Here is a 25484-nt window from a genome sequence, read left to right on the forward strand (position 1 = left end):
TTCCATCTGGTTCTGTTGGCAGCCAAACATTTCACTTCACTCCATGTTTCTCCAGCTCTCAGACTTCCTCTTCCACCGTTCTTTTCCATGTCTTTTTCGGGCGGCCACGTCCACGTGTTCCTTGTGGGTTCCAATCCAGTGCTGCCTTTTCAACAGCTCCTTGTTGTCTGCGTATTGTGTGACCAGTCCACCTCCCTTTTCTTTCCTTTCTTTGTTCATGGATTGGTCGCTGGTTTGTCATCTCCCACGATTCGTCATTTGATGTAACATCTGGCCACATCATATTTATAATTTGCCAAAGACACCGGTTTATGAGGACTTGCAGCTGGTTTGCAATCATGTTTGTTACCTTCCATGTTTCACGACTAGGCTGCTATTGAACAAGCACAGCTTGGTTCGTCTCGAGATGTTCTTATTACGCCGGACAGGATACACTTGTACAAAGGCTCCATTTTCCTTCTGTATCCGACTCTTTACATCCTCCTCAGCCCCCCCCCCCCATCTTTACAGACGGTACTTCCTAGATATACAAAGGTATCTACTTGTTCCAGTTCCTTTCCGTACACTGTTAGCTTCGCTGGTTTTTCAGATCTCATTCTCATTTCCTTAGTTTTCTGAGCATTTATTTTAAGTCCTGCAAATTCTACTTCCTTTTTCAGTCTTTCCAGCTTTTCTTCGATGTCACGCAAACTTCGCGAAGGCAGACAGATATCGTCAGCAAAGTCAAGGTCTTCAAGCCTGTCTGGCATTCCCCACTGAATACCTCTTCTCCTGCCATCAACAACTCCTTTCATTACGTTGTCCAGTACCGACAAGAACAAGGTAGGTGACACAGTACATCCCTGCCTCACCCCAGCATTTGTTTGGATGGATTCAGTAAGTTTTCCATTGTGTAGCACCCTACATTCATATCCATCATACATGGCTTTAATAGAATTTTTTTAACTTTGATGATATTCCACATTCTTTCTAGGTATGCCGCATAGCTCTTCTATTAAGAGAGTCTAATGCCTTTTCAAAATCAATAGATGTAAGGTAGAGTGTGTTGTGACATTCTGCACTCTGCTAAAGTATTATACGCATTGTGTTGATGAGATCGACACAACTTCTGTGCTCTCTAAACCCAGCTTGCTCTTTTCTCAGTCGTGCCTCGACTGAGTCCCTGATACGATTTAGTATCAATCTACAGAGTACTTTACTTGGTACAGATAGGAGGATGATACCTCACCAGTTACTACATTTGGTAGTATCCCTTTTCTTTTTGGCCACTTAATAATCATCCCTTCTTTCCAATCCTTTGGTAATTTCTCTTGTGACCATATGTTCTCAAACAATGGATGTAGTAGATTTACGGTGGTGTTAATGCCTGCTTTTAGCACCTCAGGTAGGAGCCTTCCCGTTCTTTATCTGTTTGAGAGGTATTTTAATTTGTCTTAGTTGGTTTGTTTACATTGATTCTATCACTGGCATCTGGAAAATTACAACGGCTCTCCCTTTCTTCAGGTTGCTCTCTGTTTAAGACTTCAGAAAAATGTTCTCCACATTTTCTGAGTCGGTCTTCTTCTGTCGTCAACAGTCGACCCTCCTTGCTTTTCACAGGTCTGTTCTTGTTGAAACCTGTTTTGGACATCATTTTGGTGATGCGGTTGAGTTCTTTTCAATCACCCCTTGCTGCTGCTGTCTTTGCTCCCAGAGCTTGCTCATCCATCCACTTTCTCTTATCATTCCTCACACTCCTCTTTATTTGAGAGTCGGTAGCTGCATACTCAGCTTGCATTCGCTTTTTGCCTTAATCTACTTGCTACAGCGGATCAAATTTCCTGTACGCTCAGACATCCAATCATTCTTCAAATGGTTTTTAATGCCATGAACCTGTTTGATAACATTGCAACAGACGTACTTAATCTGAGTCCATGTATCATCAACACTATTTTCATCACTTTCCTGTGCTTCTCGGTGGCCTCGTAGCGGTTCCTTAGCTCAATACATAAAGCTTCTTATTTTGCGGTTATTCTAAGTTTTCACACATCATATTTTTTGTTCCGTTGTTCAAACTTTCTATTTGTAGCTATGATTTGTAGTCTAAAATTTGCAACAGTAAGGTGGGGATCACTGCCAACATAAGCCCCACGTTTATTTCTCATGTTCATCAGCGACCTTCTAAATACACTCCTGGAAATTGAAATAAGAACACCGTGAATTCATTGTCCCAGGAAGGGGAAACTTTATTGACACATTCCTGGGGTCAGATACATCACATGATCACACTGAGAGAACCACAGGCACATAGACACAGGCAACAGAGCATGCACAATGTCGGCACTAGTACAGTGTATATCCACCTTTCGCAGCAATGCAGACTGCTATTCTCCCATGGAGACGATCGTAGAGATGCCGGATGTAGTCCTGTGGAACGGCTTGCCATGTCATTTCCACCTGGCGCCTCAGTTGGACCAGCGTTCGTGCTGGACGTGCAGACCGCGTGAGACGACGCTTCATCCAGTCCCAAACATGCTCAATGGGGGACAGATCCGGAGATCATGCTGGCCAGGGTAGTTGACTTACACCTTCTAGAGCACGTTGGGTGACACGGGATACATGCGGACGTGCATTGTCCTGTTGGAACAGCAAGTTCCCTTGCCGGTCTAGGAATGGTAGAACGATGGGTTCGATGACGGTTTGGATGTACCGTGCACTATTCAGTGTCCCCTCGACGATCACCAGTGGTGTACGGCCAGTGTAGGAGATCGCTCCCCACACCATGATGCCGGGTGTTGGCCCTGTGTGCCTCGGTCGTATGCAGTCCTGATTGTGGCGGTCACCTGCACGGCGCCAAACACGCATACGACCATCATTGGCACCAAGGCAGAAGCGACTCTCATCGCTGACGTCTCCATTCGTCCCTCCATTCACGCCTGTCGCGACACCACTGGAGGCGGGCTGCACGATGTTGGGGCGTGAGCGGAAAACGGCCTAACGGTGAGCGGGACCGTAGCCCAGCTTCATGGAGACGGTTGCGAATGGTCCTCGCCGATACCCCAGGAGCAACAGTGTCCCTAATTTGCTGGGAAGTGGCGGTGCGGTCCCCTACGGCACTGCGTAGGATCCTACGGTCTTGGCGTGCATCCGTGCGTCGCTGCGGTCCGGTCCCAGGTCGACGGGCACGTGCACCTTCCGCCGACCACTGGCGACAACATCGATGTACTGTGGAGACCTCACGCCCCACGTGTTGAGCAATTCGGCGGTACGTCCACCCGGCCTCCCGCATGCCCACTATACGCCCTCGCTCAAAGTCCGTCAACTGCACATACGGTCCACGTCCACGCTGTCGCAGCATGCTACCAGTGTTAAAGACTGCGATGGAGCTCCGTATGCCACTGCAAACTAGCTGACACTGACGGCGACGGTGCACAAATGCTGCGCAGCTAGCGCCATTCGACGGCCAACACCGCGGTTCCTGGTGTGTCCGCTGTGCCGTGCGTGTGATCATTGCTTGTACAGCCCTCTCGCAGTGTCCGGAGCAAGTATGGTGGGTCTGACACACCGGTGTCAATGTGTTCTTTTTTCCATTTCCAGGAGTGTATTTTGCTTAGCGCTATGTGATCAATTTGGTATTCCGTTCTGTGATCAGGGGACACTCATGTAACCTTATGGCAATTGTCGTGTGGGAATAATGTACCTCCAATCACCTCTAAGTCTGCCATACCGTAATTTTGAAACTGTGCGACGCAACGTTCTACTCAACACAGCACTGAACAATGACTGACAGACATACAACAATGAAACTTCCGGTAGTTACACATTAAACACAGGCGTGTGTAAGGATGCCAAGCGCATTTCACTGCAACACACCACTGGCGCAAATTACGAATGTCCCGGAATTTTTTGAAAAGACCTCGTATTATACAGCAAGTTAGGAATACACATTGTTGAAAGATCAGTGTTGTTGTTGTTCTTGTCTTCAGCACGAAGATTGATATCATGCAGGTCTCGATGTTAGTCTGCCCTGTGCAAACCTTCTCCTCCCTCCATAACGACGGCAACCTACACGAGGTGGACAAAAATTTGTGAACACCGCGAGAGATGCTTGCTTGAACGGAAATTCGGATGCTAGCTAAGCCTGCAGGTTGCACTGCTTGACCACGAAAGGCACCTCTGCAATGCCCTCAATAAACTGCAAGTGTCAGTCGTGGCCAGAACTGTGTTCTGTGTAGTTGTGAGTTGTTGTTGTTGTTGTTGTGGTCTTCGGTCCTGAGATTGGTTTGATGCAGCTCTCCATGCTACTCTACCCTGTGCAAGCTTCTTCATCTCCCAGTATCTACTGCAACCTACATCCTTCTGAATCTGCTTAGTGTATTCATCTCTTGGTCTCCCTCTACGATTTTTACCCTCCACGCTGCCCTCCAATGCTAAATTTGTGATCCCTTGATGCCTCAAAACATGTCATACCAACCGATCCCTTCTTCTAGTCAAGTTGTGCCACAAACTTCTCTTCTCCCCAATCCTATTCAATACCTCCTCATTAGTTACGTGATCTACCCACCTTATCTTCAGCATTCTTCTGTAGCACCACATTTCGAAAGCTTCTATTCTCTTCTTGTCCACACTAGTTATCGTCCATGTTTCACTTCTATACATGGCTACACTCCATACAAATACTTTCAGTAACGACTTCCTGACACTTAAATCTATACTCGATGTTAACAAATTTCTCTTTTTCAGAAACGATTTCCTTCCCATTGCCAGTCTACATTTTATATCCTCTCTACTTCGACCATCATCAGTTATTTTACTCCCTAAATAGCAAAACTCCTTTACTACTTTAAGTGTCTCATTTCCGAATCTACTTCCCTCAGCATCACCCGATTTAATTTGACTACATTCCATTATCCTCGTTTTGCTTTTGTTGATGTTCATCTTATATCCTCCTTTCAAGACACTGTCCATTCCGTTCCACTGCTCTTCCAAGCCTTTTGCTGTCTCTGACAGAATTACAATGTCATCGGCGAACCTCAAAGTTTTTACTTCTTCTCCATGAATTTTAATGCCTACTCCGAATTTTTCTTTTGTTTCCTTTACTGCTTGCTCAATATACAGATTGAATAACATCGGGGAGAGGCTATAACCCTATCTCACTCCTTTCCCAACCACTGCTTCCCTTTCATGCCCCTCGACTCTTATAACTGCCATCTGGTTTCTGTACAAATTGTAAATAGCCTTTCGCTCCCTGTATTTTACCCCTGCCACCTTCAGAATTTGAAAGAGAGTATTCCAGTTAACATTGTCAAAAGCTTTCTCTAAGTCTACAAATGCTAGAAACGTAGGTTTGCCTTTTCTTAATCTTTCTTCTAAGATAAGTCGTAAGGTTAGTATTGCCTCACGTGTTCCAATATTTCTACGGAATCCAAACTGATCTTCCCCGAGGTCAGCTTCTACCAGTTTTTCCATTCGTCTGTAAAGAATTCGCGTTAGTATTTTGCAGCTGTGACTTGTGAGTGCACTGGGCAAATTGTTGGTGATCGTATGGTGGGTGCATCCGTAACCAAGGGAGTCAAAGAGTTCGGTGTATCAAGAGGCACCATATCGTACATCTATACCGCGTACAGGGAAAGCGGGTAAACATCATCCGCTGAGTCACAAAGCAGAACGAAATGTTAGTTGAGGACTATGATGGCAACATAACAGGGCGACAGCTGAAAAAGTCACTGCGTGACAGAATTTCGTATTCGCGAACCCACGTCAGCTCGAGAAGCAGGACTTGCACGGCGAGTTGGGATTCCAAAACTATTCTTCAGATACAAAACCTAGGAGGTGTTGTTGCGCAGATGTCCTCCTATGATGTGTTTGCCACTGCAGATATGTGCTGGGGCAATGATACCAAAACTGCTTAGCGAAGGATTGCTCTTCGCCACCTACCTGATAAGACACATTTGGAGCTCTATACTGTTGAATTTCATCTTCAACTAGTTTACCGATATGGAAGCATATTGTCAATAAATGTTACTGTGTGATAATTTTTGCTGTATATTACGCGAGACACGGACAGAATTTTGGAATACGGCTTAGGTTGTAGTGTTAAAAACATATCGTCTTTTTTGACTTAGTGTTTTACCTCTCTATTCATATGTTCTTTATGCTTTTTGAAAATATTTTAGCTTCTACTTGCTACCAAAATAGTTTCGTAATTTTATACCAGTTATCACATTTTTATTAAAATTACATATTTATATTTGCAGCTGACGACGACATCAACACATAAGCTGTCTTTCAATATCGTCGTTTAACAAATTTCGGGTGTGCAAGCATTTTGTCAGTAAATCTTACTGTGGGATTATTTTGACTTACATCTGACGTTGTACAAAGATAGGATTTTGATGTACGACTTTGGTTGTAGTATTGAAAACATTATTTTTTCAACTTACCGTTTTGTCTCCATGTTGTTACATATTTCCTTCTGTTTATAGACAATGTTTTAGCTTCTACCTGCTACAAAAAATTTATAACTGTACACCAGTTAACACATTTGTATTAAAATTACATATTTCTGAAATATGTATTGAAATCTATTTTAAATTGCATATTTAGCGGCACTAAATCTCAGTACATTCTCTTCTAACTTCGGCTATTTTTCAGCTCAGCGGCGCTCTTGGATGAATGATGCTCTACTCTGTGATCTGTAATACGGGACGGATGCACAATGTAAAACAGTTTTTAAATATTGGTTTTAACTCTGAACATATTGTAAGCCAATGAATCTTATGTCAACTTCCCAATAATTAAGATATGGAGTACATTTATGGTTCAAACTGGTCATGTCTACGTCTATTAACCTACACAGAAGTTTGTGTAATAATAATTCAGTCTATGTTTTTTATTAATGATATGTACGCTACGTTTCATAACGTAATATGTTTGACAATTTATGTAGTGTAGAGGAATGATGGACAGGGATGGAAACTGTCAGGATGCGCTGTATTGAAACTCATCCGAGTTTACCAAGTGCTTTGTCCTCTCGGTCTGTGTCACCGGGTCCCACAATGCTGAGGGCACCACTTCACTGTTTGTGAAACAGCTTGGCATGGAATGGCTGCTGCCTCAGCGACCTGTGCAATGCCCTGCTGTGTGTCGGCCTTGTATGACCACGGAGTTGTGACAACATCAGGATGCGCTGGCAGTCGACTCAGTGGTCTCCATCTCTACTGCCTCAGTGCAAGGTGGCCCGAGCCGTGCTTTCTCGCTAGCGTGGCTGAGATCACAGCGACAACAAGTGGCGGCTATCTCTAGTCCGTGGCCCTCTCCTCAGGATGCCTAAGGCGTGTGCTGGGAGCTAATAAGACTGCCCACAGTAGCTAGCCGTGGCGTGGCCCACCGCTGGCTGGCTGCAGACCCGGCATTGACCTCAGAGGGTCGAACCAGCGACCTGCCATGTACTGGAATGCTGGCGCCCCATCTGCTGCTGCGTGTAGCAGGTGGTGTGACACACCCCGTCGTTCAGGAGAGCTGTCACACTTCAATGCCTTGTTAGTGAACTGGCGCCTATTTATACGTGGCTGTGCACCTCTGTTTTGCTATCTCACTGCACCGAGTCATGTACTCATAACACCTGGGTTGGGCTCCTTCTACCTGTACCCTGCCCCATACAAACCGCTGCGTTTACTCCTTTCAGCGGGTCTACGGTCCTGTGGCCTCCATTCTACTTCGCAACCTCTGGTAGCATAACTTACTGCCAACAGGTCCGCATTTGGCTGTAACTTGTGTGCTCAAAAAATGGTTCAAATGGCTCTGAGCACTATGGGGCTTAACATCTGAGGTCATGAGTCCCCTAGAACTTAGAACTACTTAAACCTAACTAACATAAGAACATCACACACATCCATGTTCAGAAATATTGCACTGAAGCCAAACTTTTCCCATCTTAAACGGTGGTGTCGCTACAGTACACTGTTCACAGATCAGATGATGGTAAATCTATGTAGCGAAACCAGTAATCGTAAATAAAGGTTTCACAACTGCGATCTTGGCTGAAAATCTGTCCTTCAAGTTGAAAGCTTATTTGGTTGGATGAGTCGTGTTACACTCTGTACCCAATATCTGACCAAGTTTACATTCCAAGAGTCAAACATGGCGGGGTATCGGTGCTGATTTAAGCTGGTATATCGTGGTATTCCATGGGCTCCATAGTTGCTCTGGAATGTTGCATTACTGCCAAGGATATGCGTCTGTTTTGTATGATCAGCTCCTTTTCGTGGTGCAATGTTTGTTGCCAAATGGTGATGCTGTTTCCGAAGAAGACAGGGCCCTTTTCACAGATCTCGCATCGTCCAGGACTAGTCCTGTGAGCACAAGGATGTATTGTAACATCTAACATGGCCACCAGAATCACCCGATCACAATATTATTTATCCTTTGTGGCCGACTTTAGAGATAAGGGTGCATCATCACTATCCAAAACACCGTGTTAGACGCGGTAATGTGTCCTGTTTTTAGTGTTTCCCTATTTTTACCCAGTGCCTGCATATCTTTCTGAACCTGTTCTCTATATTCAAGTCTTGGTCTCCCTCTAAAATTTATCAAAAATTATTCCTTCCATTACGAAAATGACAAATGCTTGGCAGACTCTGAATGTGTTGTACCAACCGACTGCTTCTTTTAATCAAGTGGTGCTAAAAATTTCTTTTTTTCCAATTCGATTCAGTATCTCCTACTCGCTAATTCGAAATATTCATCTAATTTTCAACGTTATTTGTTAGCACCACACTTTAAAAGCTTCTGTTCTTGTCTCAACTATTCATTATCCATTTTTCCGTACAAAGTTGCACTCAATACAAATACCTTCAGAAAAGGCTTTCTATTATTTACATTTATGCTCGATATTAACAAACTTCTCTTTTTCAGAAAATATTATTATACTGATACCAGTCTGCACTCTACATTCATTCTACTTCGATAATCGTCAAGCATATTGCTGCCCTAATACACTACTGGCCATTAAAAGTGCTACACCAAGGAGAAATGCAGATGATAAACGGGTATTCATTGGACAAATATATTATACTAGAACTGACATGTGATTACATTTTCACGCAATTTGGGTGCATAGATCCTGAGAAATCAGTACCCAGAACAACCACTTGGGCAGTAATAACGGCCTTGATACGCCTGGACATTGAATGAAACAGAGCCTGGATAGCGTGTACAGGTACAGCTGCCCATGTAGCTTCAACACGATACCACACTTCATCAAGAGTAGTCACTGGCGTATTGTGACGAGCCAGTTGCTCGGCCACCACTGACAAGACGTTTTCAACTGGTGAGAGATCTGGAGAATGTGCTGGCCAGGGCAGCAGTCGAACATTTTCTGTATCCAGACAGGCCCGTACAGGACCTGCAACATGCGGTCGTGCATTATCCCACTGAGATGTAGGGTTTGGCAGGGATCGAATGAAGGGTAGAGCCACGGGTCGTAACGCATCTGAAATGTAACGTCCACTGTTCAAAGTGCCGTGAATGGGAACAAGAGGGGACCGAGACGTGTAACCAATGGCAACCTATACCATTACGCCGGGTGATACGCCAGTATGGCGATGACGAATACACGCTTCCAGTATACGTTCACCGCGATGTCGTCAGACACGGATGCGACCATCACGATGTTGTAAACAGAATCTGGATTCATCCGAAAAAATGACGTTTTGCCATTCTTGCACCCAGGTTCGTCGTTGAGTACACCATCGCAAGCGCTCCTGTCTGTGATGCAGCGTCAAGGGTAACCACAGCCATGCTCTGGGAGCTGATAGTCCATGCTGCTGCAAACGTCGTCGAACTGTTCGTGCAGATGGTTGTTGTCTTGCAAACGTCCCCATCTGTTGACTCAGGGATCGAGACGTTGCTGCACGATCTGTTTCGGCCATGCGGATAAGATGCCTGTCATCTCGACTGCTAGTGATACGTGGCCGTTGGGATCCAGCACGGCGTTCCGTGCATATCACAGCATCTTCTTCCTGTCGGTCAAATTTCGCGACTGTAGCATGTGATCTTCGTGGTGTAGCAATTTTAATGGCCAGTAGTGTAGAAAAACTCATTCACTACTTTGTCAGATTTCCTAATCTAAATCCGCGGTTCCACGGGCTTAAATTTCTTACACTTGCATACCCCCACCACTAGTGCATATGTTAACTTACATGTAGAAACACTCAACCTGCACGCTGTTGTGCCAACTCACATGTAATTTACAAACGTTGAAAAGCATTCTGCTTTCTTGTAGTATGTAGTTTCCCCCACCATGGCTCACGAGTTTCAGCAGCTGTTAGTACGTGGATCTGTTCTCATTCCGCTCTTGAAAAGCTTTCTCTAAATCTACATACGCCGTAAACATAAAATTGCCTTTCTTCAATGTATCTTCAAAGATAAATAGCAAGGCCAGTATAGCCTCATGTGTTCCTACATTTCTTCGAATCCTGAAGTGATCTTCATGTGGGACGACCGCTGCCAGTTTCTCCATTCTCCTGTAAATAATTCGTGTCAGTATTTTACAACATGATTTATTAAACTGATAGTTCGGTGATCGTGAAGTCTGATAGTATTCCGTCTGCCTCATATATCTTGCATACAGGGTGGAACAGTTCTGTCGTGGGTGGTTCTCCTTAGGATCTCAGTAATTCTTGGGGAATATCTTCTACCAATCAGTCACGATGTTCTGACAACTCTCCAAAGATTAGGCAAATTTCCTTTATAACACCCGTTGTCCACAAAATATTTTTATAGTTTCAAAAATTTATTGAAAAAATGGTTCAAATGGCTCTGAGCACTATGGGATTTAACATCTGAGATCATCAGTCCCCTAGAACTTAGAACTACTTAAACCTAACTAACCTAAGGACATCACACACATCCATGCCCGAGGCAGGATTCGAACCTGCGACCGTAGCAGTCGCGCGGTTCCGGACTGAAGCGCCTAGAACCACTCGGCCACTGCGGCCGGCACACAATGATCAGCCAGAACATTATGACCGCCTACATAATAGCCGGTACGTTCAACTCTGGTATGGATAACAGCGGCGATGCGTACTAGCATGGAAGCAATGAGACTTTGGTAGCTCACTGGAGGAAGCTGTCACCACATCTGCACACACAAGTCACTTAATTCCCATAAATTTTGGGGAGCAAGGCGATGAGCTCTGACGCCACATTCAATCACATGTCAGATGTGTTCAATGTGGTTCAGATCTGGCAAGTTGGAGGCCCCGCTCATCAACTGGAACTCGCCATTGTGTTCTTTGAACCACACCATCACACTCTTCGGTCGACGTTTGTTTCACGATTTTTCTGACATAGTCCTATCTTTGTCGTGTTTTTCTCTATTTTAATAATTGCATAGTCTCTTTATATTCTCAAAATTCTACCTGCTATATTCACTCACTCATGTATTCATTTCTTATATACCACCATTGTTGAAGTCTAGCCAAGGTCCAGAGATTATACAGGTTGTAAGAGCTATAAGTGTAGCTGTTTCAGTTGGTGACTGAGGATGGTGTACTTAACAACGTTAGATCAATATTTTCGTCAGTTGCAGACTAATAATTACACATATTGGAAGTTTACTTTTTTGGATTGGTTAGTACCTCCAGGTCCATGTGGCAAGAGCAAGCCCTTAATACTTACTTTCCCCTGGGCATGGGTCAGTTGTTGAAATGTGGACATGTGGGTGCAAACAGTTACTCTGCACTACCACCCATAGTCCACTTAGTGGTGCAGTAACCACCATTCAGAAAACATCAGTTTATGTGAAGTGTTTGTGGGAAGACTGTTCGACGCAGAGAAAAGCGACACACTAATATGTGTGCATATTAAGGTATCATATATAAAACTATCTGCACATATACCCTATAGGTACCTATCAAGTCAACATCTTAGGGCTTTTCCCTGATCATCTCCGCTGTGGTTCTCCCCTTGCTACTTGCATCGTTCGTTCACTGCTACTCAGGCGTCCAAGATCTGCTTACTCTGAGGTTTCCCTTTTTCTCGTTAAGGCATTTGTCATGTTAATGGATTTCTATGGCTTTCCCGATCAAGGCAACTTGCTAGCTCTACTACTTCTACAAAATATCGTGTCAGATGCTTTGTCAAGGTTAACAGTAGGAATGATGCCAGCTGAAAATGAATTAGGAGTAGAAGGATGCAAGAGAGAGCACCATATAAAAGGAGTTAAAAATCAGAAAGAGATTAAAAATACCTAAAAGTAGCTATGAAGGGAACAACACATTGTCACATTTTTAAACTAGTTAAACTGATCTTGGTAAGAAAGGTAATGTTAAGATGGAAAAGTGTTACTGAGTTTTTTCAGGGTTACTATGTAGAAGAAAGGATGAGACATTAGATGTCTGAAAGATATGTTAATCAAATGAACATATAGTTAGTTAACCGATTGTATCTATTTGCGTTGTGGGCGCTCTGGAACGAAAAAGTCTTTAGAAACATTGATGGAGTCATTTATTAATAATATGTCTAGAAGAATACATGAAACTTTAAACTGTGTCAAAAACTGAAAGTAGCCAATCACAACTGTAGAGGTCCCAAGCAGCAGATGTTACCCTCACATGTATTAGAATTAATAACATTAGACTGGACTCTTGTTGAGAACGTTGTGAGGTTTCTGCAATATTCTAGTAGCAGTTGATATGTTTTCTGAGTTCATTAAATTATACCTGATGAGAAATCCGCCGGTGAAGCTGACACGATGATTAAGGATTATTTTGTAAAAATAAACAGACCAAGCTATCTTGTCTCATAACGGTTCTGTCTATTTCCAGGAAATAGAAAACTAGATACAAGTGCAAGGAATCGGACTAAAATACATTGCCACTTACCATACAGCTAGTAATCTATCAGCAGAGACTCCTGTAAGGCAGGGTAAGCTCGAAAAATGTCAGAGGGTCCTGCGTTTTTGGGAACACGTGGAAAAAAATTATATCGCTATATATATTTTTCTTCCTTATTCAGATGTGATTTCTTTGTAGATTGAAAATTTTGCTGAACTGTTTGTGATGGGCTATTGCACAAGCATTGCAGTCAGCTGACAAAACCCCACATCCAATGTTTGGCCTGTTCGTGAGCGACAAACAATCATAAGTTTTCAAGAGATCAACAAGCACAATGCCAAGGGAGAGGGTATACTTCGTGTGCACGTTTAGAAAATGTTGTAATCTAGTCAGCGCGAAAGCGATCAGAAAAACATAAACGCCTTGAAAAATTTGTAAAGGAGCTAGAGAAAATTAAAAAACTAATAGGTAGCTTTATTTTTTGCAGAAAGATAATCCAGTGTCGAATGTTGAACCAGGAAAACTGGAAAACTGGAAAACTGTTCTGAGCAACTAAACTAGCAGCATCTGAAGTAGGCATTTTGCCACTTGACAAAGGAGAGGAGAGGTAAGTGAACAAAAGTATGAGTGTGTTGAGTGTAGTGACTGTGAGTGCAATCCAGCTGATCCTAAGCAGAAATAATAGTGATACGGACAGAATTGTTAGAAAGGGCGTTTCAAATACTGATTTTATAACAGTTCAACAGTTACTAGACAAAGTAGGAAGTTTACAAAGAAATACTTGTATTCTAAATGTTCTAAGTAAAAAGAGATTAGTTAGTATGGGGTGAGAGCTAGAAACTACTCTTCTATTGGCCATGCTTATTATTTCAGAATGATCCCGAAAAGCTTGTTATGTCCAGGTTACCTAAAGAAGATGAATAATTTGACTACACTCAATTTTTCCTGATCATGAGGGTAATTTTTTGAATAAAAATAATTGTTCAGCATGGAGATGCTATGAATAAAGCCTGATTGGATGCAGTGCGCATTTCACATTTCAGGAACTATGGCTCAAAGAAAGAGGCTTTTGATATGAACTGTTAAAAAGAATTGTAGATCTTATTATCTTCTTAATATCACGAAATTTGCCTTTTGGGGAAGTAGCTACCAGTTAGGAGAGTCAGATAATGATAATTTCTTGGGGTTAATTAAGCTATGGGCTAAATACAACCCATTTTAAGGAGAATATACAATTTATGTTAAAAGTTGTCATGAGAAACATGAAAAGGTAAGCCACAGTTTATCTTGGAAAGCACAGAATGAGCTTTTATCTTAATCTTAGAAGAAAGGCAGGAAGTTCCATTTTTTGATTTATTTGCGATGTTACTCCAGATATGTCTACGACTGAACAGAATACTCTCATTTGATGGTATTTTCTTTTTAACAAATAGGAAAATAAATGGCAAATTCATGAGAGGTTCGTGGAATATTTTGAATTGAGAAAAAGACAGGTGGTGCAATTAGTATTGCAATTAGTAATTAACAAACATGAATTTTATTTACAGCACTGTCTTAGTGATTTGATAATAGATCAAATATGGCTGGGAAAATAATAGGTGAACAAGCAAAAATTAGAGTTATTTATCCACTGGGAACAATTTCTACTTGTGGAGCTCATACTCTGATATTAGTAGGATCAGATGCTACAAGAAGTAATGAAGTAGTAGCTATACACTTCAGCTGTCTGAACCAGATATACAATTTCTTCAGCACAAGCCCACGAAGATGGGAATGGTTATTAAGCTACAGTGGTGGTCGGTCTCTTCATGGCCTGTCTGGAACAATATGGAATGCAAGAATTGAGGCAATGAAGCCCGTAGCAGAAAAATTACTATCAGTAATAGAAGCTTTAAAATACAAAAAAGTCAATGCAATCTGTCCCATAATGGAATAGCGGAAGTAAATGGACTGAGCAATTATTTCTTCAAGTTTGAAACATTGATTCTCTTGAATTTTTGGAAGGAAATTTCAGGCCCTATAAATGAGAATGTTTGATTCTGCAGTCAAAAGATTTTTCCCTTGATACTAAAATGAAAAATACTGATTATCTTACAGTTACTATAATTAAAGATGTAAGAGCTCTCTGGCCTTAATTCTTAAGCAAAGCTGAAAAAAGGGCTACTGAATTGGGACTGAGGTAGTTTTTTTATGAGAGAGGAAGGGAAAGGAAGTTTTCCTTTGATGAATTTGATTGGGATATTGGTAGATGACTCGCTGTTGAAACTCAAGCAAGATCAATAACTTTGAAAAGAGATTTATAACATAGTCATAAACATGATTGTTTCACAGATGAATTATTGGTATGAAGAAATGAGAAATGTTTGTGCAACTTTTGAAGCGACTCTTAGAATAAATAGAAATTTGGATGATAGTGAATTAAGACATCAGTTATAGCTTATCCTAATCATCTAAGTGGTAATCTTACCACAGAAATACAGATGTTTAAGTCAGCGAGTGGAGCTAATTTTCTGTACTTGACAAAGTCAGCAGAAAGCAAAATGCTTCCATTTCTTCTTGTAAATGATAATTATGTCCTTCCTCACCTTACCTTTGCACTCAGGATTGTCATTCCCCTTCTCTGTGACTCATGATTCAGGGGAGAGAGGATTTAGTAAATTAACATTGATCAAAAACCATTTACGACCAATTTTAGGTCAAGAGAAACTTACTCATCTAACATGTTAACAACAGAGCATGAACTTGCTTCTAAAATATGCTTCTGTGATGTAGTGGATAACTTCATCAGCTGCAAGAATACAGATTCAGCGTTCCATCTGCTGCTGTTCATAACAGTTCAGCTGACACAGAGTTTCAACCAGACTTTTGAAATCAAAGTGACGAAGTACGCTGCAAATGCATCTCACTAAATCTTAGGTTTGTTTCTTTTAGTAGATACTTTTTAATACTGTGCTTTTTATTAATACTGTGTAGACTAACATTTGTATATATTCACATACAGTACATAAAATTAATAAATAGATTATTGACAGTGTATGCTACATTTATTTATCCTCAAGTGTAAAACAACGTACTGGAGAATCAATATTTATCATAAGTAAATCCTATGGGCTGAGAAGGCTTGGGGGCCCTCACAGAAGTTTGTCTAGGGGCCCATGAAATGTATGGGCAGCCCTTCCAGCAGAACCTTATTTGGGAGAGATTCAGAGGCTTTTCTGGACATTTTACCATTGGGGAAGATATGTTCGAGGAATTTAAAGTATATTAAATAATATTTTTGTTGGTTATTCAATCTTTTCCTCATTGTCACCTCCCACTTGGCAGTCCCCACCCAGAATCCGAATAGGGGAGTGGTCTGGACTCTTTCGCCAATGGAAAGATCAGTATAACACTTTTTCATTTATAGGCCACATGTCCTGTGGATAACATTATTTGTCCTTAATGCAGTGGTTTCCAGTGCCTTCTGTATCCTCATGCCATTGATCATCTTTAGGGGCAGTATCCCACCCAGAGGACAAGAGAGTGCCTTGAATATCTGCCTGCTCCTCAACCCTCTTTGACACGGTTGTTAGCTAACTTCTTATGCCACAGGTCTTCCACCTCCATTGTCGATGACTTTTATTCAAATATGAGCGGTGGCAGGGCTCGAACCTGGGACCGAAGATGTTTTCATTACTACTCAAAGACAAAGGATATTGGGCGTGGGAGTGTAAGAATTAAGTCTACTAAAATTATGAAAGGAATAAGAGAGCCTGACATTAAACAAGAGAATGTCAAAAGTGACATGTCATTAACAGTAAAGAAACGGTTAGATGGGGAGCATTATAACTAGTTTTCTGATCGATATGCACTTAAAACCCACGAAAATGCACCAAAACTCCTCGAAATATGCAGTTAAAATATGCCTTCAAATGTGCAGCTAAAATTCTTGAATTATCCATTCCTCTTAGATGAATTCCTTAAAATACGCATCTTACTTGGAAAATTAATGAATAACAATCACATACTTTCAGTAATGGCTATAATTCAGTGAATAAAATGAAGCATAAAATAGGTACTTTCAATATTAGTTTGGTAAATTCTAAAAATTAGAGTTTTTTTGAACTACCAACAATTTACCATATGCTCTACATGAAAATTTTTCCTGTGGTCAGATAATAACATTTTCAATCTTGAAAATGATCGTTCAACATCACATGACACTACAGGTAAAAATTTAAGAGCAGAAACATCGGACGACATGAAATCATATAGATTCTTGAAGCTTTTCTCTCCTTCCAGTAACGGAGTGATCTTCCGAATCGTAGGCCAACCAGGGTTTCTATGGAGAACCGTATCCAATTTTTTCTAAGCCTCTCACTGATCGGACCTGGCCAACTCTTCCTCTGTGCCTTGAGTTCCTGGACGAGAGCCACAGCCTTCATAACTTCCATGTTACGAGTCTCAAGTTTCTCCGTTAGGTCTGGAAGGCCACGCAAGGGCGCTCGGATGAAAGATAGGTGCGTAATACGCTGGAATTCTTCTGGGCGTCCTTGGCTTTTGGTGTGGCTAAATTTTTGCTATCTTCAAAGCCCTTTAGGACCTGGAACAAGAAAGAAGTAATCTAGTGAACGTCGGTTTCAAGCTGAAAACTGCTGTACAGAGAAATTAGCTTAATATTGGAATTCTATGTTGCGTTCGTTTTCTTTGCTTATTCAATTTATCCAGATCTACATAAGCATCCATACCTCTTCAACTTTTCTGTGGTTGTCTGCATAATAGTTTGCAGCTGCAATCGACGTTCCCCACCTCGCCCAGACTGTTTCAGGTGGCAGAGGACAGTCAGGGTGAGCAGTCTTGAAAGCTCTCACTCGACTTGGTGCCTTGATGAAAACAATCTTTGCCGAATATATACGGCTGTTGATCTCTGGCAATGTGGCTCTGACCTCTTCAGCGACTCGATGGATGCCACGAGCCAGACACGTGAGATGAAATAGGGTACAACACCCGGAGACACTCTGCAGTATTCAACATATATGTGGCACTATCCGTCACAATGACCAAAACCTTGTTGTCCTCACGTTTATGATCTTCGCTTCTTAATAGGACGCCTAAAAGAAAACCAAAGGATTTTAAAATTTTACAAATTTTTTGTTATTTTATTAAAGGCTCGGGATATGATGTGAAAAACTGCACTCTTATATTACCTACAGTTTATTTTAAACTAGTCATCACTGGCGAAACTCACACAATGCTTCCTGCACTGTGCATACAATCGTGGCCTGTGTCGTTCATTCCACTGGTCTGCACAGTATGAGGGGTCCTCGTCCAGTCTCGTCAGCAGGGAGTTTTCCAACTATGACGTGCACCATACACCGTCTGCAAGAATCAGTGGTTTCGTCAACGGATAGCCAGACTGGAGAATCGCCAATGTCTTTCCTAATATTCTCCAATGTCTGTAATAGAGAAACTAAATTAAACAATACACATAAACATGTGGACACTATGTAGGAGACATACACACGAAAACAAACTGTATCCGTTTTAGTACTTACCTGTATCTTGACTATTTTATTATGTGTATACATTGACCAAAATAATAGTTGTTTAATTGACAGAAAAAATTATATTCTTTAAAAATAAATTTACTTTCCTTTTTACAGTGAACGTTTCGAGACAGACTGTCTCCTTCTCGAGTTCTTTCTTCATTTGTCTTTTCCTTTCTTGAAAAACTTCACTCACTTTAAGTTTAGTTTTTTTTTACATTCAAGTAACAATGTTCATTTTACAAAAATAACAATTCAAACATATATTTAAATTTATTTTTCGTTTTTATTAAAAATTAAATGACTATTATTTTGGCCCATGTATATACCAAATTATATCCATTGACCTTCAAATACCTACATTTATAAAAGTTACCGAAAAACCTTATCTTTTCATACGATGGGTCCACATAGTTCATTCTGAGCGTTGAGTTGTGAGGAACATCTTTTCCTATGTATTTTTTCAAGAAGGTCCTTAATCCTTCATTATCCAGCTTATTCAAGGGGCTGTTTGCTTTTATTAAAGCATCGCAAAGATCTCATTTTTGGCGTCCATATGCTTCGAAAATGAGGAGATCAATGGTTGCTGTGAAGTTTTCAAACGTGTCTTGGTTACGTTGTTCTGGTGCTGAGATGTCTTTTTATGCTGATCCAGTTGAAATTTTTTGTCAACTGTAACCTAAAGCATTGGAGAAGTGAATAAATATTAATAAGTACATACAATTGTACAAAAACGCAAGAGAACAGTGTGTACCCACGAGATGGTCACTCAAAAAAATGAATTAAGACTACAAATAAGTTTCTAAAAACTGGAATTTCGATCCCCTCACAACATTTAACATCTTTTTTTAATTTGCAAGAATGCCGAAGGTAATTCCTAAAGGTTTTTTTTGTTCCTTCCCATTTGTACATGGAAAACATGCACGCAGATTTACAAATGAACTTAATAATTGTTTTAATTTCTTGGAAAAATTATCGAAAAAAAACAAAATAAAATTAAACTTACCTCTTTTTCACATGTTTGGCAGAATATTATTTTTTGGCCGTTGTGAAAGCACAATCGCTCCAGATCCATTTCCTTAAATATTTGTTTTTTGGCATGCGTATATTCCTAATTTGAAGATAGTAGCAAAGAGCCGATGTGAACAGCAAGGAAACACACGAAAGAATGATTCATATCCTGAAATGCCAACAATAACTAGTAGGGCATTGTTGGCGCACTGCAGAGATCAGGTGAGTAACCTGAACATGCATTTACTGCGGGCAACAAATACCAAAGCACGTTTCTACTCCGATAATCCATCTTGCAATAATGAACCATCACAGGTCTTTAGGGTCCTTATGCAAGAGACTGCCTAAGTGGAAAAACAAGGCAATGTCCCTCCATAAGCTACCCGTGTTTAACTGAAAGGCTTTTATTCTGATGGCTCTTCCCATATTATCTCATTCTGGAAATTTATTGGCTTAATATTCCTGGGGGGGGGGGGGGGCGTCTTGTATTGTCAGGGAACAAAATGAACCTCAATATGACCTCTAAATGTCAAAAATGTGCATCTTTACGGCCATTTCCTCTAAATATGACAATAATATGCTCAGACGCCAAAAATATGCAAATATATATGCATTTTAAGTTTGAATTTAAAGTACCGTAGTACCTCCAAAATATCATAATTCGTAAAGATAAAAAATCAAGTACTGTAAAAAAATTACATGAAAAATCCGAACTCTAATTATAACCAGTAAGTAAAGACATGATGAAAAGGGAAAACTAAGATACAAGTAGGAGATCGCATGTTGGCGAAGTCACATGAAAAATCAAAATAAATTACCTCTGAAATTTCTAATATTTTCTATAGGTGGCTGATATACCTCAACCCAATGTCTATTGCCTGATTGTGAGTAAATGCAAAATGACAGATATAGTAAGAAATATAGAGGGCTTAAAACTATACAAGAAATAAATGCATGAGCTATTCAATATATTACGTACAATTCTGTGAATATAAAGAGACTATATAAATATTAAAATAGAGAAAGAGTAAAGAAAGGACTGTGCAAATAGCCATAAAAGATCTAGGACAATCTTGAAAAAAATTGACTTGATTGTTCAATTATAAAACGATAAAAAAGCTTATTCTCAGTATCAGAATTTTATTACTTTATTAAAGTACAATCAGGGTGTGTCTAAACGAGAGGAACTGCGAGAAAAAGTCAGTTTAGGAACTATTGTGGACTGTATAGTGATTAAGACGTACAGGTATTGTCTTTATAATGGTAGGATTTCAAGTACATATTCTTTGTCTATTTTATACATCTTGTGTTAATTTTGATAACCCTTGATGTAATGGAGGGGAATATGTAACAATACGAATATTGCCAACTCCGTAACATTCTAAAAATCAATTTTCATTTCTAGCCCTCAGTCTGAATGTAAATGCCAAGTGGCTATTAGGTTTGTGCATGCTTACACCGTCTAGTGGCCATTGTGAGAGTCAATGAGGGATTACTGGCCGAACTGTAGGGTGCTGTACAGTGCTACCACCCAGTGAATAGTACTATAAATAACTAGATGCATAGACTGTCATTTTTCAAATGGTTTTTATTGATAACAAAAATGTTTGATGCTTAAATGACACTGTGTATAAAATAAATTAGTAAATGTCATTATCGAAGTATAAATGTAAATGACGACAGAATAAAGGCTGTAGGGAGAACAGCAATGTATGTCGGAGGAAGCACCCATAAACAGAGAGCTACAATCCCACCCTTCAAGCCTTCTTTGTGACGCTTCTTCGCGAAGTTGTCAAAGGCGCTTGTCAGTGAGCAGTCATGGACTCAACCTCTGATGTATTGTATGAGAATTGATAATGATGCTCTTCAATTAGACCGCAGCAGAACACCGACGTCATTTCTACAGGGGTTTAACTAAACTCAGATAATGATGACATGAACAGCGCAATTTGAGTTGATTGTTGATTGGCTAGCTACATACGATAACAGGAATAAGCAGATTACATGGAATGTGAGCTTGTTGTATATAGCCAGACATTTTGCTTACTGCAGATATCGCAATTACATAGCATCTACAACAGGGACGCCATGCTGCTCATTGACATGACGACAGGTCTGAAGCATATTTATCACAAGTCTTGCGCAAACGATGAATTTAGTCACAGGACGCTGCTATTCAGAGTTAAGTGTTTCATTTTGTAGAGTATAGCTCTTACAAGTGTGAAGTGTTATTTGAATAATTACTGTAGAATTTAATGATCTTGGTTTTACGTATTTCACCCAGTAAATAGTGAAAGAATCGCAGTCAAATATTCTATGTGCTTAAGTCAGTTCACATTTCACAGTTGTAACAGCAGAAGCTGGTACCAGATAAATTAATACACCCAATATCTGAGAAATGCAGTTAATGTATATAAATAATAAACGAGCTTTAGATGACAAATATACAACGTTCTGTGAAAGAGGCTACGAAGCTAACTTCAAATGGTAACAAGCTAAATTCATCATTATTCAGTAGATGCACTGTGTTGAATTAATTACATTGAAAACAGTTTGTTTCATTACATGTGACGATGTTTGAATATTAATTACACAAAGTTTACATTTCAGTTACACATTCAGTTATCTTTTGCTTTTATGTTAATTACTGTAAAGTCAACTATTCAAAACCACCGTTTTCAAATTGAAATGTTGCTCACACAAATACTCAAACGACCAGCTACCACAATGCGCATTCTACTATTTGTGCAACGCAACTTGCTCATATATTTAACCATAAAGTATTTTTATATAAATGTTCATTATTATGTGTTTTACATGTTAACATCACGTGCGAGTATACTTGCGATGGGCTAAATTACTCCAGTTAATGTGTCCCATCTGTAGTGTTTGTTCCCCATTTCCAGCCATCTCTAGTTTAGAATGAAATTGTCAGTACAGTTAGCAACCTATTCACTCACTGTAGTTTCATGTATCATTTCAAGTATAATGGCTAGCATATACCATCTTATCATTTTGTCTATAGTGTAACATTGACTATCGAGTAGCTTCTAGACGTTTTCGTTGCCATTTCAGTCTGATGACTCATGATTAAATGTCATTTGTAATTAAGAAAGGACTAATTAGGTGAAACAAAACAGTAGTGCAGTCTGAACATAAATATATATAGTAAACTGAAGGTAACTCGATCTACTACAAGTAAGATGAGCTATCTGGATGAGAAAGTGTTTTGGAATTTCTTTTATTTTAACGGTGGGAAGGAGTCTAGTAAGACATAACCAGCTTCTGTGGCTACATTAAGATTACTACACTAAATGACTGTCAAAGAGATGCTGGGTGTGTCTCTCAGTTCTAATACAGTTCCTCCATTAAAAATATTATTTTTCATTGACAGCTACATGTTCGCAATAAATCACATACTCAAAAGGCACAAAGATACGTTTAAAATACATTTATTAAAACACATCAAAGACAAAACTAGTGTGGATTTACCACTCTGTGAGTGGCCGAAAGAGTCAGCCTACAGGAATTGTGAAACGAACATGTCCTCCAGGACCGTGTGCCACAAAGGGCGCAGATTCACCACGAGATGGGGAAACTCACAGGTTTCTGTTGTCTATTGGGGCCTAAGCGCTGTAGTGTCCGAGTGAGACAGACGAGAACCTGCGGCAAAGGGAAACCCAGTGGAAGCTATTTGTGGCCAGGGAGACGTAGCAGTGTTAAATATGGCAGACCTAACAAAATTTCGCATAGTGTGTTATTGCGGGACTTACTTTCTGAACGGTGAGCAGCCGCGCGCCTGGTGTGAACTCTATCTTTTCGTGTAAATGACGATGTGGAATATCGGACTTGCGTTTCGTGATGAGAAAGTGCATGATCGAACTGTGTCGAATGGATATGCGCTCGAGTGCATCAGTAACTCTAAATACGACTACTTTCGCTATTAGTTTGCTTTCTGAACTAACACTGTTCTAACCAAATCGGAGCTGAGTGGTCTACATCATTTATGGGTCGTTAATTAAAGTTCCCCATATTATTATTACCGTTATTATATGTTATATTAACTTTATATTTCGCAAACTTTCCATCAGCCAGACAATTTAACTAAAGTGTCACAAGTTTCTAATTTAGGGCGTGTAATGTGACACGTGTGTTTCAACACCTAGACTGGTTTGAGCCAAGACATTTCGATGAAGGGGAACCGCATGTGAGCCCGAACATCTTTGGGATGTTAGCTCGCAACTGGGGGGTCATCCGGGGTAGGAATTTGGAAAGTGTTAATTTAGGGATAAGAATCTTGCAAAGTGTACGAACATGATTGGATTCTGGAAAACGTTAGTTGCAGAATATGAACGCTGAAAAGATTAGAATTGGATTTTAGTTCTGCAAAGTGTTTGCAAAAGAATTGTCTGAACTTCGATAGACAGGGCCTCTCGCAAAAGCTAAATATGAGTTCGGTTCAGGACTGAATATTAGGTTTCTTTAATAGTTATGAAATTACAATTGTAATTCTCACAGTTAACGACATTCTGTGACCTAGGTCCAAGTCTGTGGCAGTTTAGGCAGTTTGTGTGGGGGCTCTGAGCTACGAATTTTGCAAAAGTTGTGTGCACCGAGTTTTAGCAGTGGTTAGGAGTGACAAAAAAGTAAAGCTGAAGAAGAGGCGACATCGAAAGCACGTGGTTCCAGCTAGCAGCCGCATCTTCAGCGCCGATTCGTCGCACAGCGGCGGTTACAGTACCACAGCAGAGGCTACAAGATCTTCAGCGTCGGCTTCAACTGCAACATCGGCAGAAGGCTCCAGCACTACAAAGGTAAGTACCTGCGCTGACAGCGAGATGATGTATGATTCTGTAGTTCAATCGCCAGTAATAGACGTTGCTAACAGTCGGCCAGTTTGTGTGGGTCCGAAAATACTAGCGAGCCGCTTAGCCCGACGTCGGAGCGAGAGAGCGTGATCGGCGGTGAATTTAGTAGAGCAAATAGTCCGAAATCAGGCAACGGAGATGAATTTGGGAGAGACATGATGTCGCAATTAATGCAAATGATAAGAGGATGGGAATCCAAAATTACTTCTGTCAAAACCGATATCGGTGGCGTAAACTTAAAAATTCATTCTGTTAAAACCGATATGGCATCCAAAATTGATTCTTTTAAAACCGATATGGTTGACGTAAATTCAAAAATTGATACGGTTCAATCCGAAATAGCTTCGGTTGTGAAAGGTGAATTAGGAAGAATGACTAGTGGAATCGAGGAATTGATGGACGGAAAATTAAAAACCATTCGGGAAGAAATGGGAAAAATTTATGATGAAGATGGGGTGCTTGAACCTAAGGTAGATCAAGCGAAGAAAAATTTCAGGGATAAGGTGGAGAAGTTGCAGGCAGATCTGGGAGGCAACGTAAGAAATTGTATGAGTAGGCAAGATGCTCTAATGGCTGAGACGGCAGAAGCTGTTAGCAACTTACCCAGTCGAATAGGTAAAGGGGAGAAAGAAGTAGATAAAATGAACAAGTAGAATCTTGCATTAAAGATGAAAATTGTGTAAATTGAAAAGCAAATCCATGAAATAAAAAAAAGCGAACTGAATTCTTTAGCTGCACATCAAAGCTCTACAGTGATCAGTGTTTCGCGGTTGAATGCAGGATCGGTCAAATGTTTTAGAGTCGACGGGAAATATCACCCAGTAAATTTTGTAGCAGCGTGCAGGGACGGTTTTATAAGGAGAATGTCTAACAAGGCGAAGATAAAATTCATGAAAAGACTTTAGGAAGATGAGCCGCAATCGTGGGCAAAAACACACAGCGAAACGTTAACTACCTACGAAATATTGGAAAGCAGTTCCCAGAACTTGTTCCGGAGTAAAGCGAAACAAACGCGACTCCAAAATGAGTTTCTGAACGGGCCAACTTTTAAATACGGGAACGGGTTGATGCGAGAATTTTGTAAACGTGAACTTGCGAGTTTAATGCATATGAAACGTCCATTGGGAGTGCTTACTGAAATTACGACGTTGAAAAGGCGGTTACCGGAAAATTTGCCGTGCGATCTAGTGCACAGTTCTAGCAACTCAATAGACGAACTTTTCGATTGTACAGAAAAATTAGAACGGTCGCTGATATTTAAA

The sequence above is a fragment of the Schistocerca nitens genome, chromosome 1, assembly GCF_023898315.1.
Source record: "Schistocerca nitens isolate TAMUIC-IGC-003100 chromosome 1, iqSchNite1.1, whole genome shotgun sequence".
NCBI lineage: Eukaryota > Metazoa > Arthropoda > Insecta > Orthoptera > Acrididae > Schistocerca > Schistocerca nitens.